Source organism: Nycticebus coucang, chromosome 10 (assembly GCF_027406575.1).
Source record: "Nycticebus coucang isolate mNycCou1 chromosome 10, mNycCou1.pri, whole genome shotgun sequence".
Lineage (NCBI taxonomy): Eukaryota > Metazoa > Chordata > Mammalia > Primates > Lorisidae > Nycticebus > Nycticebus coucang.
In genome coordinates, this window is record NC_069789.1 from 49,898,363 (window position 1) to 49,910,784 (window position 12,422).

General features: G+C 42.8%; 1 non-coding gene across 1 annotated transcript; it reads left to right on the forward strand.

Moving 5' to 3' along the window:
- The first annotated feature begins 9,950 nt into the window (after nucleotides 1-9,950).
- On the forward strand, nucleotides 9,951-10,054 carry LOC128597878 (U6 spliceosomal RNA). Its single transcript, XR_008383433.1, has one exon. It is a non-coding gene; the product is annotated as a U6 spliceosomal RNA (small nuclear RNA).
- The last annotated feature ends 2,368 nt before the right edge of the window (nucleotides 10,055-12,422 follow it).

Sequence of the window (12,422 nt, forward strand, 5' to 3'; positions counted from 1 at the left end):
AGAAGGTGGAGCTCTCTGGGCATACTGCAGACAGAGGGTGGAGCTCTCTGGGCATACTGCAGACCAGAGGATGGGTCTCTTGAGGATACTGCAGACCAGAGGATGCTTGCAGGGACCAAGACTAGAGCCTGCTCACCCCTTGACCTCCTGCTACCTTAGCTCTCAGAAGGCATGTGGTGGGAGCCAGACTGCCTGGTTCAGTTCTGGCTTCACCACTTGCAAGCTTTGGGGATGTTATCTAACTTTTGAGGAGATAAGAAAAACACTTCCTTGAAGACCTGTTATAAAGCTTAATCCTTGTACAGTATTTTGCATAGTGCCTAACACATAGTTATGCTCTATAACAATCCCTTTCCCACCCTGACATCCTAGGAAGCCCAGCTGTGGGAACGTGACTCTAGCTGAGAGAAGGTTCGGGACAGCTGGCCAGGTCTGATACAGTCATGGTTTACTGCCAGACCACCCAATTCAAAGTGTCAATTTGTGTCTCGATAGGACCCACCAGTCACAGGGACAGAAGGAGTGGACTATTGTCCTCCTGCCCTAAAGGTAATCCCTGCTGTCCCAGGAAAAAGACCCAGGTGCAGGTGGAGTCAGGTCAGGATGAGAGAGGGTCTACCTGCAAATCAAGGAAAGTCAAGGGTGGAGAAGAAGGAGCACTGTGGTGGGGTACCCAGGGTGAGTCAGAACAGGGCCTGGAACTTGCCCCGGGGACATGAACTAGTCCTGCCTACATTTAGTGTGGGATCCTGGCTCCTTTATTTAGTCGTTTACTTCTAGCATTTATCCAAATGTTTAGAGTTTCTCTAGTCTAGAGTCAAATGTCCACCCAAGAGTAGCCTGAAATTGAAGTGATGGTCATAGATGGTAGGGGACCTTAAAATTGCCTCTCTCCACTTCAATTTACGACATGAAGAGACCTTAAAGCTGGGGCCAATGGAATCTTTGACTGCACACAGCATCTAAATCTGTATCTCTGTGCAACAAGAGCAAGACATCGCTATAAAAGAGGATGCTGGCACCAAATGGTGTGTTATTTTGTTTCTTTTGTTTTTTTATTAAATCATAGCTGTGTACGTTAATGCGATCATGGGGCACCATACACTGGTTTTATAGACCATTTGACACATTTTCATCACACTGGTTAACATAGCCTTCCTGGCATTTTCTTAGTTATTGTGTTAAGACATTTATATTCTACATTTACTAAGTTTCACATATACCCTTCGTTTTTGTTAATAATTTGTTCAGGAAGGTTTCAGCCTTATGGTAAATAGTACTTAGCAGGGTGCCTGACACACAGTGAACATTAAATATGTGGATACAGTAAAACCTCTGTAAATTGATCACTCAAGGGACTGTAGCAAACCGGTCAACATACAGAGGTGGTCAACATAAGGAAGTAGGCCTACTGTACTGATACTTACATGTGGTGCATGTCTGGTCTATGAACATTAGATCAACTTAAGGAGGTGGGAAATGTAGGGAGGGGGTCAACTATGGGGGTTCTACTGTATTGTTTGATAATGAATAAATGAACTAATGTATGACAGAAACTCAGTAAATATTGGCTGCCTATCTCAGTTCATGTCTTTAAAAATGGGGATATTTAAATCATTTGCTTTCCTCCACTATATAAATTTGGTATTCCTGATTTGCCATTAAAAGATCATTTACTGGCAGTGCCCATAGCTCAGTGGATAGGGTGCCGGCCACATGCACCAGAGCTGGTGTGTTCGAGCCCAGCCAGGGCCTGCTAAAACAAAAAAATAGCTGGGCGTTGTGGCAGGTGCCTGTAGTCCCAGGTACTTGGGAGACTGAGGCAAAAGAATTGCTTGAGCCCAAGAGTTTGAGGTTGCTGTGAGCTGTGATGTCACAGCACTCTACCAAGGGAAACAAAGCGACATTCGGTCTCAATAAAAAAAAAAAAAAAGGAAGAACAAAAGATCATTTAATTTGCATGATGTGTTGTGACTTGGGCTCTAATCCTAACCCCACCTTTAATTATCTATGTGATCTCAAGTAAAGGACTAATATTCGCTGTGCTGCTGCTTCTTTATTTATTTTTTTCTTTTACTATTTAATCTGCAAAAGAAGGTTAAACTTCCTTTCAGGTCTGAACTTTTGAGATTATTCTGTGGTTCTGAGATAAGAGCTCCTGTGTGCAAAGCAAACTCATTCACATAGGAACTAAAGCCATCAACACTGTCCCATTAGCACTGTGCTGGGGCTGAACTGGTCTGGAGTTCAGCCAGTTCAAGGCATTCTTAAACACAGGTCTAGGGAGCCCCCAGGGTCCATCAATGGGCTTCATAGGCTATGCAAACTTACAAACCTCCCCACACTCTTATAAGCAATGTTTTGTGTGTGTCTTGTGGATATTTCTGGGGCATGCGTCCCTGGATTTCAACAATTCTCAGGAATGTGGATAACCTTCAGTTGTTAAGAATTCTTGAGCTTTTCAGAGAACAAGTGTAGAAATCTAGATTTCCAATACAATGGCATTTAATTTCACAAATAAGTCCAGTTATAGCCATGGAAAACTAATGGAATTGACAACAAGTGTCTGACCATATTATGCTTTAGACAGTCATTTTGCCTATAGGTGAATCTGAAACCCTTTCGATGGATCAACAAAAGAAAAGCACCAGAAGCTCTAACCACAGGACAGTAATCCTTAAGCTCAAAAACCCTGTTGGGGTTATAAAAAGGTAAGTGTCAGAAAGTCACTCCAGCGTAATGGCTCCACCTAATGTAGTGATGTCCAGATTGTCACAGAGAAGGGCCCTATGCCTGTGACCATCAGAAACTGGCACAAACCAGACAAGCAGGTGAAGCAGGGGTTGAGGGTGGACCAATTGACAGAGGCAGAGACTTTGTGGGGCTGTAATCACTACTGTACTGATGTTCTTATGATGGTTCAGGGCAAACCACTCACTCCTGGTGGATTCCAATTCTTCTCTCTTATACAGTATATAGTATAAGAAGAGGGAAGTTGAATTCCTAAGAAGTCTCAAAGAATTAATAGGATTTACTTTTTAAGAAAAAAGGGGGGTTGGTATATAGGAAATTAAGATAGTAAACGGGGACCCAACTAGAGTCCAGATTTGGGGGACCTAAGTGGATCTAAAGAAGATTTGAGGCTTAAGGAAACCAGACTTTATAATCCTTGGATCTATGTGTTCAGCAAAAATGACCCCAAAGGTTCATCATAGAGGTTCTCAGGGCCAGTTAGCCAAAGTGTCCAGAGAATTACGCTCATGGAGTCACATACCTCCATGTATATGTGACAACTAGTGTCACTCTGTTTCCACATCAGACTGAGCCCTAGCTGTAGCCAGGAGAGTCACACATGTGTATCCCTGGGAACACATGGAGAGCTGGTCAGGAGAGCATAGGTGGCACCCTGCCTTTGTAAACCAGCTCAAAGTACCCTCTAGCTAAAATGACGTACCTTGACATCTCAGGTTTGGAGCATAGTGTCTGTTAAGTGTTTTGCATGCCATCATCATTTTACAGTAATTATCATTTTTATTAAAAAAAAATTTTTGTTTTAGACACGGAGTGCTGACGTCACAGCTCACAGCAACCTCCAGCTCTTAGGTTTAGATGATTCTCTTGCCTCAGCCTCCCAAGTAGCTGGGACTACAGGCACCCGCCATAATGCCTTGTTGTTGCAGTTTGGCCGGGGCTATGTTTGAACCCACCACCCTTGGTATATGGGGCCAGTGCCCTACTCACTGAGTCACAGGAGCCACCCTACAGTAATTATTTTTTTGAGACAGTCTCACTTTGTTGCCCTTGTTAGAGTACTGTGGTGTCATAGCTCACAGCAACTTCAAACTCTTAGGCTGAAAGGATTCTTTTGCCTCAGCCTTCCAAGTAGCTGAGACTACAGGTGCCTGCCACAACACCTGGCTATTTTTAGAGACAGGGTCTCACTCTTGCTCAGGCTGGTCTTGAACTTCTGAGCTCTAGCAATCCTGTTTTGGTCTCCTAAGAGTGATAGGATTACAGGTGTGAGCCACCATGCCTGGGCAGTTTTTTTTTTTTTTTAGAGACAGAGTCTCACTTTATTGCCCTCGGTAGTGTGCTATGGCATCACAGCTCACAGAAACCTCCAACTCTTGGGCTTAGGCCATTCTCCTGCCTCAGCCTCCTGAGTAACGGGGACTACAGGTGCCCACCACAATGCCCAGCTATTTTTTGTTGCAGTTTGGCTGGGGCTGGGTTCGAACCCGCCACCCTCGGTATATGGGGCCGGCGCCCTACCCACTGAGTCACAGGTACCACCCAGCCTGGCCAATTTTTACGGTAATTTAAAAAAAACAAGTGAGTAGGGAAAGAAAGCTCACGCCTAAAGGGATTGTGGCTGAGGCACTGGTCCAGTTGGGATGACTAGTGGGATTGACTGAGTGAGTCTCTTTCAAGAAGTAAGGATTCAGACTGGGTGTGGTGGCTCATGCCTGTAATCCTAGCACTCTGGGAGGCCAAAGTAGGTGGATCACCTGAGTTCAGGGGTTTGAGACCAGCCTGAGTAAGAGCAAGACTCTGTCTTTACTAAAAGTAGAAAAAAAAATTGTTTGGGCCTTGTGGCAGGTGCCTGTAGTCCCGGCTACTCAGGAGGCTGAGGCAGGAGGATTGCTTCAGCCTAGGAGATTGAGGTTGCTGTGAGCTAGGGAATGCCATGGCACTCTACCAGGGCAATAGAGTGAGACTTTGTCTCAAAAAAAGCAGGAAGGAGGAAGGAGGAGAGGGGAGGGAGAGGGAAGAAGGAAGAAGAAGAAGACAGTATTCAGAACTCCCTGTCTTTGAGGAAGCCACAGAGCTCATCTTTCTCACAGGGACAGCCTCTATGGGCACCTTGGCCAGTCCCTACAGGGTTAGCCATCAGGCTGGTGATGAGAGTTGTTATCAAATGTCACGCAGAACTGGAGGGCTGAGCCTTTGACTGCAGTTCCCCCAAAAGGTGCCAAGCCCTACTTCTGCCTTTCCTCTTGAGCCCTGCAAGTGGCTGGCACTGCTTTGGGGGCCATTATTCAGCAGCCTGAATGCACAGAAATAGGAGTTCTGACTTAGGAGTCCGGTTCTCTCTCAGATTGGGTCCTGCAAGCTCAAACTCTACACTGCTATGGGTAGCCCAGGCTGGGCTGTGTGGGGACATAACCTTCCCCACGGTCCTACCTCCTGGCAGGGCGGTAATCTAGAACAGCTCATGCTGTGAACTGTCCCTGCCTGGGCTTTTGCAGGTGTCTCTATGCCCCCAGGCTGTATGGCACCAGCTACCCAGTAAACACTCTTTCTTACCTCCTTCACCCTTTTCACACACATTGCTTCTACCTTCCCATCCCAAATGAAAACCTACGCCCCATCCCCAGGATTGGAACAGGCTGGGCTCAGGAGGTTGACTGCAATGACCTCCTGTGGCTTCCCCACTGCTCTTGGCCACACCATCCCATTTTACCCCAGCTCAGACCATTAGACAGACTGTCCACTGGTCTCCAGCACTTCTCTTGGCTCACTGGCTTAGCACCTGCCTCACCTCTTGCATAGGTACTTCATCCCTCGCCACCTGTTTTTGACCCTTCTGATACTCTGGTTTCACTATTTTTAAAAACTACAATGACACTAAATTCTGCCCAATTACTTACTATGACAAATATACTTTGGACATGTGCATCAGAATGACCTGTGTCCTCTCAAATTCTTACATCCCTGCTCGGATCACAAATTATTTAACCTCTTTCTACATTTCTGCCTCAAGTATTTTCTTCCTCACCTGCTCAGCCTTCCCAGAATCTCTTGCTTTCTCCATGTCCAGCCCCGGACCCCTTGGTCTGTTTCCAGGGTGCCCACAGATCACTCTTCCCTGGGTCCTTCCTTGCTGACTTCCCACCTTGGGTAATCCCTCCCACAATTTTCTTTGCCTCTGCTCCCAGATTGCTGAGTTCAGCTGGAAATGTACACACTTTCTGGTGTTGGAGACCTCAACAAACCATTCCATTAACACCATATGTGTCTGACTTTCTTTTCTACTATTTTCTCTACAAGGTAGAGACTTTAGCACCACACAATCATAAAGAGTTAAAACTTAGTACATGCCTGGAACACTTGTCTACAAGTGTTCTACTCTACACACAGTAACTCCAATCCTCTGATGACAACAAAGAATATACTGTTATTATCTTTCTCGTTTTTTTGATGAGGACACTGGGGCTCAGAGAGATTGAGTAACTTGTAAAAGGTCACAGCACCAGCAGATGGCAGAGTCAGGACTGGGGAATCTGGGTGAGATGTCATACTATGCCTCATAATAAGAACTCTGTGGAAAGTTTGGCAACTTTCATCAGGCCTCCTGCTGCAGTGCAGGAATCTTTTAAATAAGTACGTTTCCTCTCCTAACAGGATGTATATATATTTCAGTCCTGGAGGTAAGGGCATCCTTCCATTCTCTTTGTCCTTGTGTCTAATTGTGTCAGCTCCCAGATGAGTTTATCTCAGGACCCCACATACCACAACTGCACTGTTAAGCTGGCTGCACTGCCCCAGGTCCCATTTCTAGGGAAGGGAGAAGACATTGCAGTTCTCATGATGGTTATTTAAAGTTATTTCCATGTGGACTGACTTTGGAGGCTGAGACTTAAGGCCCTCCTCTGCCACTCACTACCCTCCATTGGCAAATGGTATAAACTGAAAGAGGTTTAGTTTCTTTAGTTATAAAATGGTAGCAATAATAATAATCTCCTTAGTAGGGTCATATTTATTAGAGAGGCTACCACAGAGCCTGACTCAGAGTAGGCTCCCTAAATATTAGATCCATTTCCTTCTCTTGTCCCTACACCCCTCCTTGTCTTGTCCTTCTCTGCATGTGACCTTCTTTTGGGGTGAATTCTCTCAACTTCCCTTGTATCGCTATCAAAAATTTCTCATCTACAGCACAACTTCCTGAAAAATGAGTTGGCTATTGTTAAGGCAACAGCCTTTGTCAGACCTGTTGTCACAGTAACTCCACTTCTGAGAATCTATTAAGAAGTAGTTAGAAATGTATGTATGTGTTCTATATATAATATTATATAACATAGTTATTATACATTACATATTAAAATATTCTCTGTTATAAGATTCTATATTCTGCATTATGTTTTTTTGTTTGTTTGTTTGTTGAGTCAGGGTCTTACTTTCTTACCCAGGTTGAAGTGTGGTGGCACAATAACAGCTTACTGCAGCCTTGAACTCCTGGGTTCAAGTGATCCTCTGTCTCAGCCTTCTGAGGAGCTGGGACGACAGATGTGCACTGTAGTTTTTTTTACTTTTTGTAGAGACAGGGTCTCACGGTGCTGCTCAGGCAGATCTCAAACTCCTGGCCTCAAGTGATCCTCCTACCTTAGCTTCCCAAAGTGCTGGGATTACAGGTGTGAGCACTGCCCCCTGCATTTTCTGTGTTTTTATGTACACATAAAAATGTTTGTTGTGAAATTTTTAGCTTATAAAAAAATACAAAGTCTCTTTGTGTCTTTGCTCATTATTTTTCTTCTTTCTTTCCTGCTTATGAGAAATAAGTAACCCTTTTCTTCCCTGGTTTCAATTAAAATGATTTTGTCAAAGAAGTTTTAAAATTACAAAATTAATATATACTTGTAGAAAATTTGAAAACATAGCCAAGGAAAAGAAAAAATAAGTCACGTGAGATTTCTACTGAGTACTACTGCAGTATAATATCAGTGTACGTGTGCATATATACTTATAACTTTTAAAACAAATTAGATATTATACCTCTTATTTTAAACTTACATTTACTATCTTTTAAAAGTGCAATATTATAATTTCTAAGCACATTTAAATTTATTTAAACAACATCCTAGGAATGTGGGAAACATGTAAGCTACTTCCATTTTTTGAAGGTTATACATTGCACCATGGTAACTGTAGCCACATATCTGGGCTTTCCCTGCATTATTTCCCTCCCCACTGCTGTTCCTCATGCCATCCCTCCTGAGCCTCCACAAGGGAAATAAACTCCCATAATCCTGTCACTTCTTCTGTATCTCATTTCCCCCAAGTAACTAACCATCATCTACCCAGTAGCCAGTGCCAGGATCCTGGATTCAATCCATGTTCCCCTCTCATCTATCCACTTTAAGAAGACCCGAGCTTGCTATTTCAGGATTATCTCTCAAATAAGTAACACCATCTCAGGTACACTACCATTACTTTATTTCAGGTCCATCGTCCCTATACCCTGGACTAGTATAATCCCCTCCCTAACCTGGCCGACTGCCTAAAGTCTGGTTCCTTTCCAATCGACCCTTCACATTGCTGCCAGAATAAACTTTCTAAAGTAAAATCCTGATTGTGCTTGTCCCCTGCTTAGTCATTCTATGGCTGTCTAGTGCCTTTGAGATTAAGCCCAACTTGGTAAAGATGGTAACACCCAGATCTTTGTATCCCAACCCTGCTTGCCTCCAGGGCCTCATTTCCTGCTGTTCTTTACATGTTCTCTCTGCTCCAGCCATTGAGGGAAACTGGAATTAGTGTTCCCTGGACAGGACACTCTATCTCAAGTCCTCAAACCTTTGTTCATGCTATTTTACCACTTCCTTTGCTAGAACAGCTCTTCACTTATTATCCATCTTGAAATTGTGTTCTTCTCTCCGGGTCAGCTTGCAGTCAGCTTTTGTACGCAAACTTCTCAGGATGCTCAGGCTCACTCTGATGTACTCCCACAAATCCCCCCCCACCCCATCATGTCTTCACCGGAGCCTTTATAACTGTGTCCTGTTCTCACGTTTATCTGCCCTGTGGATCTGGAAGCAACTTGAAGACAGGTTCAAGGGTTACCTTTGTTTAGCCTGGATGTCCAACCTTTTTTCTCTGCCACACATTGTAAGAAAAGTTGCCTTGGGCCACACATTAAATACACAAATAGTAAAGAAAGTTGATTAGAAAAAATGGATCCAGGCATACTTTTCATATCCAGCACCACAGATATGCAAAAAGTCCTCACAAAATCAGCATGTGGCCCATGCCACAGGTTGGACACCCTTGGTTAGTGAAATGTCTGACACATGGTAGATGTTCAGCTACTGAGTTAATACGAAAACGACTCCTGTCCTGAAGGACACTCAGTTCTTCATTCACAGCCATCTTTCTTTCCTACCATCCTATTGAATTAGCTTTTGAGGACAAAGATGATGTGCTAACAGCCTATAATTTGGCCTTATTTAAGTTCTCATTGTCATCGACTTCTCTACAGCAGTGAATCACTCACTTCTCAAAAACTTTTTGTTCCTGAGCTCCTGGGCTGACACTGTTAGAATTCTCTTTACTTTTTGAACTGTACTTCCCTTTTCAATATATATTTTTTTAATTTTAAAATATTAAGGGGGTACAAAGTTTCTGTTACATGGATACCCTATATAAATATTTCACTTGGGGCTTTTAGTGTGCCTATCACCGGAACAGTGTTCATTGTATCTGATAGGTAAGTTTTTAGCCTTTCCCACTCCTCATTTCCCATGATCTTTACATGTCTCTTCACCTGTGTGTGCCCATCAATTAGTGCCCAATTATTAGAGAGTACATGTGGTGTTATTGTTCATTCCTGAGATACTCATCTTGCAACTATGCCCAGCACTATGATAAGTGTGGGGGAGGGGGTTTGTGCAGTGATAATACTAGTAAGCTAGCCTCGAGGGGGAAAAAAAGGCCCTGATTTGTAGCTTTTGCCTATTTCCATGGTGTAAATACTTTCACCATGACTGGTTTCAGCCTACTAACTAATAGGCCCTACTTCCTCGGGCCTATTTCTTGAAAATAAGAATTTGGTTTAATGGCCCTTGTCTGCCTTGATTTGGTGATTGACCTTGGGAAGAGAAAGAAAATACCAGAGTGGGGAAGAAGGACAAAGGAAAAAATGCATATGACATGGAGCTTTAAAGGGCCACTCAATGGTGCTCACTTTGGCAGCGCATGTACTGGAATTGGAACGATACAGAGAAGACTAGCATGGCCCCTGAGCAAGGATGTGCAAATTTGCGAGGCGTTCCACATTTTTAAGTATTGCCTGTGCACATGCCAAAAAAAGAAAAAAAAAAGCCACTAAATGCAGCAATGTGGGTGATAATGCTGGACTATCCCTGTTGGTCCTCCCTGCTGATTTCTGGGTAAATCCAAGTTATGAAAATCCCAAACCCCATGTCTGAGCCACAACAGAGTTTGATGAAGGAACAGTTTTCTTTTAAAGTGAATATACTGAATCCTCACAGTATATGTAAAGGCACCTTAGTTCATCATTTTGCTTTGAGAGAATAGAGGATTCTTCTTTCCTTAAAAAGTATCAAGATCTCACAGGCTCCCCTAGTAGTTTATTCCCTTTGAATAACTGTTATTAACAAGTCTATCCAGAACTCCTCCATGCCCACCTCTTGCCTATCTTCTCTAGAAAATCGATATTCATACTTTTTTTTTTTTTTGGCCGGGGCTGGGCTTGAACCCGCCACCTCTGGCATATGGGACCGGCGCCCTACCCGTTGAGCCACAGGCGCCGCCCTATATTCATTCATTTTTTTTAAAACCAAGGTACAAGGCAGAAATTACCATAACCTAGGAAATACTCCATGTTACTTCCCAAGCACAACCCTCCAGAGAAAACTAGTGTTTTGATTTATTATAATAATCACGTTTTGCCTTTTATCAAGTACGTGGGTATTCCTCAATACTAGTTAGCATTGCCTGCCTTCTGTTAAAACTCAATCTGAAATGGAGTTTCCCACTATATAAATTGTTTCTTCTTTTGCTCAACAATGTCACACTGTCACGTGCAGCTAGTTCTTTTTCATCTCATTGTTAGGTAAGTGTTCTGTTACGACTATCTCATGGTTTATAAACTTTGGATTGTTTCCAGCCTTTGTCTATATCTAGTGAACATTCTTTTAACGTGTGTTCTAGAGCACGTGTATAAGTGTGCAATTGTTGGTCATGGGGCATGTATATTTTTATCTTCATTCTGACTTCATATTTGTGGGCGAGCCTTTCTACACTTTTTCTTCTCTGAAGAATTTTAACTTCTTTGCTTTTGTTTTTCTGACGTTCACTTTTGTCAATCTTCTTGTGTCCCTGTAACACATTACCAGTACTGATTCTGGGTTTAGCCTGTATATTCCCTTCTTCCTGCACTTAAGAATGATTTCTCCTTTCAAGAAATATTTTTTATGTATTATTGAAGTAGGAAATATATTTGGAACATTTTTAAGAGTCTCTCTCTTTTGAATGTACCCCAAACAGAAAGCATACATTTGACTGGTAGAGGGCCGGGGCAGGCCTCTTTCTGGCAAGTATTTTAAAACAGAAATCAGGACTGAGTCAGTCTAATTCCACAAGCTGTCGTTTGCTGGCCATAAGTCCTTGAACAAGTTATTTAACATATATTCTTTACGTTTTAGTTTCCTTACTATAACAAATGTAGATAACAATTATACCCACTTACAGGATTATCATGTATATTAAATAAAATAATCTGTAATTTTGATTATTAGGTCCATAAATTTGGTCTTCAGGTAGGGAGAAGAAAGCCAGGTAGCACTGGCAAAGCCTTCAGATTGGGTTGAGGATACATACTGTGAGTTTGTACCTAGTGTTTATACTGAGCCTAAATACTCTTCTCCACCTCTCCTTGTTGAGCGCCTGGCTAGGGTCACCATGTGAGATGATGCTTGTGGCCACAAAACATGCAGAATAAAATGAATTGGCCCATTGGGAATCAACCCACAACTCTGGCTTTGTGCACTACTCACATGAGTTCGGTGGCCAAAATGGCATTAAAAAAAAAAGAGAGAGAGAGAGAAAATAAATGGGGTTAGAAATGCTGTGGAAATAAACAGGAAGGATACCACAGGATAACTCAAATTAACAAGCTGCTCTCAATGGCATCCTTTCTTGCTGTAATTTATTATACAGAAGAGTTGGCCAGAACAGAAACCATTCCTAAGCATTAAGAAAACCCACATTCTAATTTTCCTTACCCTCCAATGCACAACTCCAGACTTACACACTTACATTTCTCAGTGTTAGGAGACAGATTTTCAAACCCAAATACTTAATTACAGTGGAGTACTTCAGGACAAATACCTCATTACTGAATTAGGGAGTTGTAAAGTGTTTATCACAATCACCCTCAAGTTATTAATGTTCATTTCTTCTTTTTCTTTGAGACAAGTTCTTGTTCTGGCATCGAATCCCTGAGTTCAAGCAATCCTCCTGCTTCACCCTCACGAGTAGCTGGTGCTCCTAAAAGCATGTGCCATTCCACCCCTCTACTGATATTCACTTCAACTTATCTTCTAGTTAAACTCCTGTGAAGACATTATTATTTTTTTTTCTTGAAACAGAGTCTCAGTATGTCGCCCTTGGTAAAGTGCCATGGC